The sequence below is a fragment of the Barbatula barbatula genome, assembly GCF_947034865.1.
Source record: "Barbatula barbatula genome assembly, chromosome: 25".
NCBI lineage: Eukaryota > Metazoa > Chordata > Actinopteri > Cypriniformes > Nemacheilidae > Barbatula > Barbatula barbatula.
This window is the reverse complement of record NC_136788.1, coordinates 5,861,166-5,871,845: the sequence shown is the minus strand read 5'-3', so window position 1 is coordinate 5,871,845 and position 10,680 is coordinate 5,861,166.

The following is a 10,680-nucleotide window of genomic DNA, read 5'->3' as shown; positions in this document are numbered from 1 at the left end:
TTTATATTATGTAAAAACTTGGCTCACATTGGGTGTCAAAAATGCTTTGAACTGATATTCTTTTGTTAACTTGATCCTTTTTTAATGCAATTTTCACTTCAAATAAACTTTATTTAAAAAAACCATTCACACCGTCACACCTACAGGAAATATAAAATGCACGTTGTCGGCACAACTGTTTAATTGAATTAAAGTGCGTATAGTGTTTTTCACATTGGTGTACGGCATCTTTACATACGTGTAGGCTAAATTCCAGCATAAAACACACCAGAATGAATAAGCGTAGATTGCAAATATACAAAAAAACTCTTTTAGTTTTATTTATATTTTAAGTTAATTTTAACATTAATTTATTTCAGTTTTATTTTCGTCTTTGTCTATTATTATTTGTTTAGTTCCCTGCATTTATTTCAGTTTATTTCGATTTTATGTTTGGTTTCCAGTCATTTTAAGGCCAATGTTTCAACATTTTCCAAGTTTAGTCAAATAAAAAGCCTTGGAAGAGATATGCAAATGTAGAGAACATAATGTACAGTTGCACATTTGTGCAGGTGTATTTTGTCAATTGTTTACCGAAAGATTTCACATTACATTTAGATATTCAGTTATATGAATGCTTTACAATCCCTCTCTGTTGATTCAGCATTCAACAATTGTCAGTTGTATGAAATAATAAAGCCTCTCTATGCTTCGCTCAGCACTAACATGCTCTTTCAACCTAAGTCCCCCTAATGTTTAAGTTACTTGCCAAAATGAGCTTACATGCCTTTGATATTTACTTAGACAATTGATTTTCTCATTGACGGGATTATGCTGCCGATAGCAGATGGCAGGGATTGGCTAATCCCAGAAGGCAACGGTGCTGCCCCATTTCCACCTGTCCTCTTCTGTTCCCCCACACTTCCACCAAAAAGTCCACGGCCCGGCGGACTGACCTCAACATAACCTTTGGCTTGTTTATACATTTTAAATGTGGGATACTGAAAATCCAGAGCAATTTAGAACTTTTTAACATACAGATAAATGAGGATATTTCCTTACATTACTGTTTTGAAACACTTCATTTGATCATATCTGATGTCTGTTGCTGCACATATTATGAAATGTAATCTTAAACATTTAGAAAAGAACTAATATTATATGAATTCAAAGAACATCCACTCTGTTGCACTATGCAACCTGTAGCGTTTCCCGCCAAATTGTAATAATTGACTTGGCCAGCGACTCGCTTTTTCTCCAACGGTCGATCCGGAAATCTAGTTAATGATCGCATTTAGTTAATAAGTGCTTAAAGGATGCGTGTTGATTCGTGCCAACTTTTCCACTGTAGCCCATTCACTTGAGTTTAGCAGAGCCGCGTGGAACATATGGCCGCTTGTGTCCCTTTATGTGTTTAATCCCGAACACAAAGATTAATCACGATGAGTCATAGATTTATGAATCTTTGGCATCCTTCCACTATGACAGAGGCATTAGTTAGTTTGTCTACTGAATGTGATAAATAGCCCTAATAAGATTGCAATGCTCATTGGTTGCTCATTGCATGATTCGATATTATTGGCAACTTTATGAAATAATCCATAAAGGAGGACAGTTCAATTGTTTCAGTCAAGAGAGTGTTAGATTTCACAGCTATATGGTAGTTATGTGCAAATAAACATACCAGAATGCTGTTTAACCAGATGTGTATTTATGAAATAATGGTTAGTACATATTATATGAACTTTAAATGCATATAAATGTATAAATACAAGCTAGATTTTAGAAATACATTTGAGTTTCATTCAAATTTTAGTTACACTATTTGTCATGCCATGACACAAATGTTTTAAAGCAGCAGCCTGCAATAGACTGCGATTTCACAATAACCTTTATTATTTATAAAATTTCAAAAGCATCAAATTTAGATACCAGAAGAAGAAAACATTTTGAATGAATTGAGTTATTGAATGAATAAAAGTTATTAATATTGTAAAGTGTAAATATTGATCACTTGAATGAATCAAATTACTTGTTTATTTCAATAATTCACTGTTTAGATCATTATACTTGTCTTAGCACTTTCATACTTCTTTTATTAATTAAATCACGTATTTTAATGATTTAATAATCGTCAATTAAAATAACCTCTCGACGAAGAGACCCGTCTCTGTACTGCGTTGGATTACCGATCTAACTTGTTTGTGACTGCAAATAAAGTTTGTTACAGACTTTACTACAATGGAAGTTGCCGATGATAATCTTCATTGTTCACACAGTTTGTTTTTGTTGAAGTCACATCCGTATCCTAGAGTGATGATCCCCTTTCTCTGTCTAATTTACTGGACCAAGTGATCTGTGTTTAGTTTGTCAAGACTAACACTTAACCAACTCTCAAGTTGACATGTAGCCATTCTGAAACCTATGTACTGTACATGCAACACAACATATATTTATTTACAGTGTTATCAACTGCAAATACTAGCAAAAACAATCACTTTTTCTCAAATGCGGTTAAACTAGGCCGGATGCCAAAACTTAAGATCTCTCACAAATACTGTGTGGATAACTACAGATTATACTGCATAATGTGCTGCTACCATTGGCAGTCATAAGACTATAATGAAATCATAAAACAATAATGGAATAGAGCTAAATTAGTTTACAACCTCATTTCTGCAGGCACATGTTTTTACATACTGTAAAAGTTACAGTAGCGTCACTCTTTGACAACAGCTGACATTCAAAGAGATTATAAACAAAGCGCATTATGTGATGCACGGAGATGTGAACTTATGTCAATATGCCCTCAAGGTCATTTCCTTCACCTGACTTAACCCGCCTTAAATGCACAATTACACGCACGCCTAATTTTCAAGTGCTTTACTTCTTCCTTTAAGAAACTGCAATCCTGTGAAAAAGCTGAAATTTTCCGGCAGCTGGGGCGCCAGGAATATACCGTGGTGTGAAATAACAGTTTTATAACGTAAAATTTGATTGCTTTCATATTTTCTTGTGAATTTGCAGACTTTTCTGTATTTTGACGTTTATTTTATTGTGTACTATCATCATATTTTCACCATTCCATAACATTCCAGTATAAGTGACAGGGTTTTAATATGGAAGATAGATGGGAAAATAGCATAAATATGAATGATTAGTTTGCATTTCTTCACAATCATGCTATATATTTCCTCAACAGTTTAGGTATAAATTATATTCTTTTACTTTTTCACAGTATATTTCATTAAATATTTTTCATTTTAGAAAAATAGCTTTGCTTTATAGAATAATCAATTAATTTCCATTGCATTTTTTCAACCATGATTGTGTTTATTTACTCTAGGTGACACCATGCAGTTTTGTTGCAATTTGTAAAGATTTTTGTCAAATCCACTACGGGTTTTGAGCCATAAAGTAATTTATAGTACCCTAACATAACCTTAAAATGAATAAGGTACAGTAGTAGTTTTTTTCTTTGTCTATCATCATGGTGGCAAAGTACACTTTAGCTTAACTTTTCTTTCTTTGAAAATATGATACGTGTCTACAGATTTGATGGCTTGCCGCTGATGCGTTCAGGTCATGATGGCTGTGTTTAAGTGCTGCTGGATCTCCTCAGCAGTCTGATCCTCATCATCGGGCTCAGGATAAGAGTGATCTGACAGTCATCCGCCCTGCAGCGCTGATTGTGCCGTTTCGGCCTGCACAGCATTTGTTTACTGTCAGAGATCTAGGTCATGTATAGTGCTCGGGGTGGAACGTTGTGTGTTCCACACCCACAACCTTACTAGACAGACAGATACATACTAGATAGATGGATAGATTTACATTTACATTTCTGCATTTGGCAGACGCTTTTATCCAAAGCGACTTACATTGCTTTACATTGCATTATCCTATACATTTATGGATGATGGATGAATGGTTGGGTGGATGGATGGCTGAATAGATGGGATGATGAATGGATGGATGGATGGATGGATGGATGATGGATGGGTGGATGATGGATGAATGATTGGGTGATGAACGAATGAATGAATGAATGAATGAATGAATGAATGAATGAATGAATGATTGGATGGGTGGGTGGGTGGATGGTTGGGTGGGTGGCTGATGGATAGATGGATGGGTGGTTGATGAATTGATGGATGAATGGATGGATGATGAATGGATGGATAATGAATGGATGGGAGGATGATGGATGGATGGGTGGATGATGGGTGGATGGATAATGGATGGATGGGTGGATGATGGATGGATGAATGGATGAATGGATAATGAATGGATGGGTGGATGATGGGTAGATGGATGGTTGGATGATGGGTTGGATGGATGGATGGATGGGTGGATGATGAATTGATGGATGGATGGATGGATGGATGGATGGATGGATGAATGGATGGATGATGAATGGATGATGGATTGATGGATGGGTGGGTGGATGATGGGTGGATGGATGATGGATGGATGGGTGGATGATGGATGGATGGATGGATGAATGGGTGGATGATGGATGGATGAACGGATAATGATTAGATGGATGGTTGGATGATGGTCGGATAGATGGATGAATGGATAATGAATGGATGGGTGGATGATGGGTGGATGATGGATGGATGAATGGATAATGAATGGATGAATGGATGAATGGGTGGATGATGGGTAGATGGATGGATGGATGATGAATGGATGGATGGATAATGAATGGATGGATGGATCGATGAATGGATGATGGATGGATCAATCAGTCGATGAATGATGAATGATGAATGGATGGATAATGAATGGATGGATGGGTGGATGATGGATGAATGGATGCATGGCTGGATGATGGATGAATGGATGGATGATGAATGGATGGATAATGAATGGATGGATGGGTGGATGATGGATGGATGATGGATGGATGAATGGATAATGAATGGATGAATGGATGAATGGGTGGATGATGGGTAGATGGATGGATGGATGATGAATGGATGGATGGATAATGAATGGATGGATGGATCGATGAATGGATGATGGATGGATCAATCAGTCGATGAATGATGAATGATGAATGGATGGATAATGAATGGATGGATGGGTGGATGATGGATGAATGGATGCATGGCTGGATGATGGATGAATGGATGGATGATGAATGGATGGATAATGAATGGATGGATGGGTGGATGATGGATGGATGATGGATTGATGATGAATGGATGGATAATGAATAGATGGATGGGTGGATGATGGATGGATGGATGATGGATTGATGATGAATGGATGGATAATGAATGGATGGATGGGTGGATGATGGATGAATGGATGGATGGCTGGATGATGGATGAATAGATGGATGATGAATGGATGGATAATGAATGGATGGATGGGTGGATGATGGATGAATGGATGGATGATGGATGGATGATGAATGGATGAATGGATGGATGGGTGGATAGAGGGAGAGAGAGACGGTATTGGTGATCTATTTTATACTGTAACTCTATCGGTTGATACTTTAGTAACAGGCACTTAAAATGATTGTCAATTAGCAAGACTTGTAATGTTGTCTTCCATCAACAGCTTTCCCCTGACGTATGGAAGAGCCTAATCTCTCACGTTCACAGTCCTGGCGCGGGCTCACCAAGACAGACTTTAGCACATGGTTATGTAACAGCTGCCAAGTTACACTGTCAGCACTGCACAGATCAGACTCTAAACGCATTAAATGTGTCCCATGATGCTACACTACACCTGTAATGTGACCAGATTTAATGGATGTCACCTCCATGTAGTTTAAATTTGTGGGTTTGAATAAAATCTAGTTTTAATGCAGTGTGAGTCACTTTGCAAAATAAGCAAAATGTGCAAACTTTGCTTTTACACGCTTTCTAGTAGCCTTGACCTGAAATGATCCAAGGTTTATCAGTCATGTGTGTTTAATATTCAATAACTATTAGATTAGATATTATTTTTAACCCTGAATAATCTGTTTGTTTTATGGTAATCTCTGCTCTGCTCATCTCAGCAAGTCTTGTCTTAAAAAGCCACTAGGAACATTATACGTTATTGCCACCTGCTAGTTACATAAACGCTGTTAATGCCGACCTGCTGTGACAGCCATTGGTTTGAGCTGGTGTGAAGCACACGCTTAGGTGTCATCGACAGGAATGTGTCATGAGCTGAGCTTTTGTTTTGGAAACTCGGTCACATGTTTTGACGCTCATGTTCCATTCTTCAACACAATGCAAACATAAAAGCAAATTGACAAAAATAAAGTCAGGCACGGGAAAGTTCTGAATCAGCAGTTTAAATGTAAAGAATACAGTGCTGTTGTGTTACATGAAACATTTGCTAAGCAAATAATTTTCACTACTGTTAAAGCATTTAATGGATTTACCTAAAGACGCAATCTGTAACTTTTGTCTCTCTATCGCCATCTCTGTTTGAAACATAAAGCTGCAGGTGACTTTAAGTGCTCATCTATACGTGACACAAATAAGCTTAACTTATAAATCATTATTATAATCACCTTTGTGAATCATGGTAAGGAGAGAGTGCTTACTTGCTTAATAACCGATTTTTTTAACAAAAAGCAGCAGATTTAATTATATACAATGTATTATTAATTATAACTTACTGAGATATATTGTGAATATAGTCACTCTGTTGCATGTCAACTAACAGCTTTTTCATTGCTTCCAGTTTTGGGGCACGGGGGGCACGGGGGACACGGGGGACACGGGGGACACGGGGGACACGGGGGACACGGGGGACACGGGGGACACGGGGGACACGGGGGACACGGGGGACACGGGGGACACGGGGGACACGGGGGACACGGGGGACACGGGGGACACGGGGAAATGCACCGACACTGAACAGAGAGAAACTGAGACTATATAAAGGGAGACACTAACGAGGAGCGATTACATGGGGAGAGTGGTGACAGGTGAGTGGAATGAAACCATAAGGAGAGTGAAACAACTAACCAGGTGATGGGAATAAAACCCTAACGAAGGTGAAACACAAAACAGAAGATGGGAATGAAACCCTTAAGAAATTACAGGAGATAGGAGGGTGGGGCTGAGAGACATAACAGGAAGACACGTGTCGCAAAGTAACAACATAAAGCCACATGTCTCCACACATAATACAACAGAAACCCGAAAGACGTGGCAATGTCATGACTCTGCCCAGGGAGCTAGAAAGCTCGAGACAGGAAGAACAGAGTCCTTACAATCACAGTATGGGCAGTGTTTCTTTGCATCAGGCACATATTTTGTTTTCAACTAAATGCTTTAACAAAAAAAATCTTGATATATTTTTATGTATAATATAAGGTCATATTTCCAAATGTTTCCAAAAACCCGTGGTATCAAATACTGTTTTGTTCTTTTTTAAATAGGAACCTTTTAACAACCTGAATTGCCATCCATATTCATGCTGATAAAATCTACACAAGATCATCGAAGAGTTGCTTTAGGGTAAATCAATGAGAAAAAGGACATTATTAGCAAAGAGCCATTCCCAATATCCAAGTATTAATATCCACATATACATACTTCATTTCATACTTCAAATTCGGTGGACATTTCAATTTGATTATTGGAATTTAAAAGGGCAATAAAAGGCTCGAAATATAAAGTAGTTTCAAGTTGCTTCAGTGCAGTAAATATTCCAATTCTAACATTACGATACGATTCACGATATAAGTTATAACCTAACCTTTTTTAAAGATTCTCTACAAAAAACGGCTGCATGCAATGCACACGTGATAATTCAGAGGGCAGAAGATTTTCAGGGACAAACTTAGGTTTGTCAACTTTCATACAAATGTTTTATTGTGAGCTATTACCAGAGTCCCTGAAAGTGGGTAGTCCTCCTTCATGGCGGCCATATTTGCAATGCCTCTGGTTAGTTATGTCAGCCATACAAGACCATCAAGAAATCTTTAAAGTTGGGGTAACAAGCTATTTCATTCCTTCTGACTTCTTTACACCGTTAAACGTGTTGGGTTCTCAGGCTTTACATGCTCAACTTGAACATACAACTCAGCATTTCTGTGCTCGATTCACTCCGCCATAGGTTTGTACGGGTTTCGGAAAGTTTTTTTCCAACATGGATTCCTGTTTCGTAACGAGGGTTCTTAGTCCCTTAATGGACAATTCTCCCAGAAAAGCATGCCCATGCGTCAACTAGCCAGCGTAAAGACCACGTCCATCAATGTCCAATAAGTTTAGCTGTTTGCTGACTGGGTGATGAATGTTATATAAACGATGGATATAACGCTGGATTTGGAGATCGTTTGAAACTGATAGATGGCGCCGTCCCAGCGCTATAAGATGCCGGACATGAACCGCACGCGGTACGTCACAAGTCCGTCTTTTGTCGGCAATCGGCGTGTACGTGCATAATGTAAACAACAGAAATTAATGCAGGGATAATGCGATGATGTATTGTGTGCTCGTGCTCTAGTTCCGTCCCCCCTGCACGCCTCCAGACGCTCGTCTTTTTCCCGAAAAAAATCATACAGCTGCAGTTGTCTTTCATAAATTTGACCAAACAAAATACTCTTCAAAGATACGAGGTGATTAATACTACTGTATAGGTTCTCAAGAGTGATATGAAACTGAGCGTGTTATCTCATCTTTAAAGTCACTCGCTAAAGTCGCAGTAAAGCAAAATATTGCAACCTGTGCAGTTAGACAGGAAGGGCCTGCTTTTAATACCGTTTCCATTTTGTTTTAAGGCTTTCGTGTCACAGATCTAATTCCAGAGTTCAAACGGCTCCGTCTGCTCCCCGAGACCCCAACCTAATTTACAGGGGGCCGTAATCTTTTTACACACTAGTTTAGGTCAACAGAGAGGTCTCTGTCAGCAGCATTAAGACACCAGTCTAATGCCAACTGAGTATTAAGGAGGATTCTTGGTTCACAGAGATCATCTCTTCATCAGACTACACACTGTCTACTGGTTATTCATATCTCGACTCAACAAAGTCAATGTGAGACCTGTTACACAGTTTATGGCTTTTGGCAAAGTCCTGCGCTTTCAGACGAAACAAATCTTTTGTCACTTCGTTGTGGCTTCCTGTTTATGAGCAATCTGACCACCTGTTGTGCTCGCGACTCCAATTAAAGACCCTCCGGCGCGGTCGAGAGACCGGTGAGATAGCATGTGCTGCCGTCCGGCTTTTGTGTGTGACCTCACACTGCTTAAGATCTTAATAAGACAGATACACAAATCAAAAGAAAAAGGCAAATCACTGACTTCATCCCTCTAATTACCAGTAAATCACGCAGGCAGAGCCTCATCCAAAGAGCAGCAACCATATGGCACCGTGCCGAGTCGGGGTCGAGCCGCAGCCTCACAAGCAGCTAATTGTGGTCTTTCCCTGCTCCCCCTCTTTTAACTCGAGGTCTTTGTTTTCTTGAGAGAACACGTTTTATGGTAGGATAAGCTGCTTAGTTGATTTAAAATGGCTGGTGGTGGGGTATACTCCTGAAGAGTTTACACTGTTATTTGCTATTTAACTTATAACTTACAGTATGTGTTGACATGACATCATCATCACATTTTCTACATTTTCTTCAGATGCCCGCTGTATCTTTAAATTATATATTTTATGATTTTTTATGACTCATTGTACAATAACATGGAGATTATTTATAGTACTCTACAAGTGTGTAAACATTTTAAACACTGCAGTAAATAGGAAATAAACAAAGGTCCGTAGAAATGAATAAAGTAGGGCTTTCAAACGATTAATCGCATCCGGAATAAAAACCGCGTGTTTACATAATATATGTCTGTGTATAGTGTATATGAATTATGGATTTATTAATACGTACAGATATACAGAATGTATCCATTTACATTTACCAATCATTTACATTATATTTATTTTAAATATATGCATGTACGTGTATGTTTTTATAAATACAAAATGAATATGCACAGTACACAGACATATTTTATATGTACGCAAACATTTAATATGGATGCAATTAATCGTGATTAATTGTTTGACAGTCCAAGAAAGACAAAAAATATAAAGAAACTAATAATGAACAAACATTGCAGCGTAGCAAGAAGATAGAAATATGATCAATACAATGATCATTAAATTCTAATTCATATTAATAAATTACATATTTTAACATTTAGTATTTAAAAAAATAATTATATATTTCCTGTATATGTCATAGTTTGTGTAATAAAATATTGTTTTCTGATATTTAGCCACTTGCTACTGAACAGAATATAATAATAATAATATAGTTTTTCTCCAGTATGCAGTTTTATGACCTGTGATGTCATAAGCCTTTTAGATAAGCCTGTTTGTTAATATTTTCAAAAATGATGTTTTTTATTGTGCATTCCGAATAATGTCAATCAAACTTCAGTTGGTTTATTTTGATAGAGTAATAACAAAAATAATAATACAGCTAACTAACACAATAAAACACAATAAAACATGGTTTTTGAAAAGTTATTGATTTCTGCAAATAGCCTAAAGTCTTCGAATTGACTTAGAACTGAACTGAAAAAAAGTATTCTAACGGCACACACACAAACACACTAAAACACTTTCCCTGGACATAAAATATGACATGTACAATATAAAACAATCATGAAAACATCCATGTTGCTTGTCAACAACAGCGAAGTGATTTTGGTGTTCTAAAAGTAAACATGCCACAGTCA